Below are 3,493 nucleotides of genomic sequence, written 5' to 3' on the forward strand. Positions count from 1 at the left end.
CAAACCATAAAGGACTGCTGGAAGAGAAAACTCATTGACCTCATGGGAGAGTCCACACTACAACAGTGGGTTGACTACTTACACAAAGTGATGCAAAGTATGTATTTTTATTTTGAAATTACAATTTTTATAATAATTATACTTCTTTTCTGATGTTTGTTTTACCTTTTTTTTTTTTAATTTGCCAAACATTTGGATTTGGGCTTTTAATAAGTTAAAATTTATTTTTTCGTTCACAAATCTTAACATTTTTCTTCCTATATCCAAGAAAAAGTTTAAAAATTGTGTCAAGATTTTATTTTTTTTAGCTTTTATTTGAGAAAAAGGGAGAGAGAGAAAGAGACAGAGCTTGAGCAGGGGGTAGGAGGCAGAAGGAGAGAGAGAAGAGATTCCCTGCTGAGCAGAGAGCCTGACATGGGGCTCGATCCCAGGACCCAGAGATGACGATCTGAGCTGAAGGCACACACTTAACTGAGTCATCCAGGCATCCCCCCAAAATTGTGTTAAGATTTTAATGTGTCTGATACAGTTCTCTTCTTCCCATAGACAGTAATACGATTATAGTCAGAAATTCTCTTGATTAGAATTTTACAAATGTGTGCATTTTAAAATTATGAATATTTTCCTTTTGTTAAAAAGATTGATTTGTTTTCCATCAGCCTTAAAATATTTTGATCATGAAACCGGGGTCTTCAACATACGGTAAATATTGAAAACTCTAGGCATTGAAAACTAGCAGAACCACCCTCAGCCACAACCTTATAAAAGGGAAGGTAAATGGCATAAATGTGGTCACACTAATGGCAGACACATGGCAAATCTTGAAATAGAACTGGGGCACTTTGGGGCGCCTGGGTGGCTCAGTAGGTTAAGCGTCTGACTCTTGGTTTTGGCTTAGGTCATGGTCTTGGGGGTCATGAGATGGAGCTCTGTGGTGCTCAGCGAGGAGCTGGCTTGAGGATTCTGTCTCTCCCTCTGCCTCTCCCCGATTCTTGCCCTCTTAGGTGCACCTGCTCGCTCTCTCTCTCTCAAATTAAATCAATCTTAAAAAAAAAAAAAGAAAAAGAAAAAAAAGAATTGGAGCACTTACCTTTTGACCCTAAATAATGATCATCATGATTAAGTTAAATTAGAAAATGGTAACAGAAACACGAATGCTTTCTACAACGTTTGGTGTTGAAATTAAAATGAAATTATCAAGATAATGACTTTGTACCATTTCTAAATATCAGTTTGATGACTTTACATTGTTACTCAGAAGCACCAAGGAAAAGCTTACTAACTTGCATTTTCCCGTAGCTTAGCTTTGCTAAATTCTTTTTGGCACTGGAACTGTTCACCTGTAGTTTTAAGCAAGCCAGACTTGTAACAGATTTTGTGTATGAAATGAGTCTTCCTTTCAGTGTATGAGGTTAAAGCAAGCTCGAATCATATGACAGAGTATAATTAACATTGGTATTTATGTTAAATTTGCAGTGGAGCTGAAAAAAGGACATTGTGATGAAATTTCATCTTTAACATTTTATGATCTTAAACTTGCTTGTCTTTTTGTGGGTTTAAAAGCCTGCTGAATTGTAAAGAATTTGCCGCCTCTTATGAGCTTGCTGACTTGTTCTCTTGTAAAATTTCTTGCACATCTGAATATTGTGGAAGCAGCAAAACTAATCATAAGGGGAAAAATGTATGTTTCTGGGATGCTGAAAGATGTATTTTGATTCAGTAGAAAAATATGATCATCCATTTATTACCAAAAATCTGTTTTCAGTGACAGACGAAAACTATATATCCCAAGGGAAATTGATCTGGCAGCCAGAGAGAGTGACATAGTCATTGTCGTTACCCTTGGCCAGCACTTCAGGCCCTTTTCTGTTACGATTTTCTTCGTAGGGCCATCAACGTTCAAAAGGCCATTGAACGTCTACTCTTGAAAAGCCCAGAAGCCAAAGTGATCCCTAAAACTGAAAATACCAGGGGGAAATATCTAAATGCAGAGATGTTTAGTGATTTCCATGGCTATGTTCAAAATCTTATCATGAGGGATATTTTTGTGGGTCTCAATGTGGGTGTTACTGATGCCTGGGACAGGATTGCATATGGCACTAATAACGCCCATCCATCTGATTATGTGGTTGGAAATTGGATTACTACAGAAAAACCAGCACTAGTCATTCCCTATAGATAACCTAACTTACATTATAAGGACAGTTAAATGCAACCCCAGTATAAAGAAATGGAATTTTTAAAATATAGTAAAATATACATAAAAGTTACCATTTACGCCATGTTTAAGCATACAATTCAGTGGCTGTGCAATTCAGATACATTCACAATATTGTGCAACCATCATCATGATCTATCCCCAGAACATCTCATCATCCCAAACGGAAACTCTGCATCCATAAACTCCTCATTCTCCCTTACCCCCAGCACCTGGCAACCACCATTCTACTCTGTGAATTAGACTATTCTGGATAGCTCATATATGAGGAATTATATGGTCTTTGTCTTTTGCATCCACTTATTTCACTCAATATAATGTGCTTCAGGTTTATCCATGTTGTTGCACGTGTCAGAATTTCTTTATTTTTAAGACTGGGTAACATTTCATCCTATGTACACACATTTTGTTTATCCATCACCTTTTGATGAACCTCATCTGTTGGTGGATATTTCCACTTTTTGGCAATTGTGAATAATGCTCAATGAAGAGGAATCCGAACTTGAAGCAATGTCTCCAGTGCCAAGTGTGGTGACAGAAGAGCAGATTATCATTCATAATTTAATTGAAAGAAATGCCTGGCCCAGAAATGAAAAGTCTAAATAACTTAAGTTTAGAGAAAATGTGATCTGTAGGACAAAACTTGGTGGAATCATAAAAGTCTTCTTGCTTCAAAAAATTTGGGATTTGGTAGCCAGTTGTCCTTTGGATCCCGGTAAGAATCAGAGATCACAGTCAAAAATGCACGCATGCATTGAGAGAAACTAAGTATTATGTCAACATACAGATCCTGAAACACTGATTCTTGTACACCCTAAAAGTAGGAGGTGAGATCTTCTCCAGAGGACCTGAAATGACTTTATAAACTTTGTCTCTAAATATCCCTTTCAGCATGAAAGTATGCACCCTTCCCATTAACATGTTCAAGGTCTTAAGAATGGAACTGTTGTTACTGCAGGATGATTCCCTTGTTTGGAATGTGTTTCTTGGTGAGAGGAAGTGAAACTGTAATAGGATAGCATCAGTGCCATGGCCAAGTCACACAGGTTAGGACTGGGCTCCTCTCAACAAGGGAACACACGTTAGAACACACGTTATATCAAGTTACCCACTAGCTCTAATTCTTCTTAAAAAAAAAAAAATCTTAAAAATTTCCTTTACGTAATCTCTAAACCCAACATGGGGCTTGGACTCACAACCCCAAGATCAAGAGTCACATGCCCTACTGAACAAGCCAGCCAGGCACCCCTGAAGGAAACTTTCAAAATAAATCTA

The 3,493-nt window shown here is 37.5% G+C and overlaps 1 pseudogene; it reads left to right on the top strand.

Moving 5' to 3' along the window:
• The window catches only part of LOC100471406, a 28,381-nt pseudogene extending 26,199 nt beyond the window's left edge, over positions 1-2,182 (top strand).
• Positions 2,183-3,493: the final 1,311 nt, after the last annotated feature.

The sequence above is a fragment of the Ailuropoda melanoleuca genome, chromosome 8, assembly GCF_002007445.2.
Source record: "Ailuropoda melanoleuca isolate Jingjing chromosome 8, ASM200744v2, whole genome shotgun sequence".
In the NCBI taxonomy this organism is placed as follows: domain Eukaryota; kingdom Metazoa; phylum Chordata; class Mammalia; order Carnivora; family Ursidae; genus Ailuropoda; species Ailuropoda melanoleuca.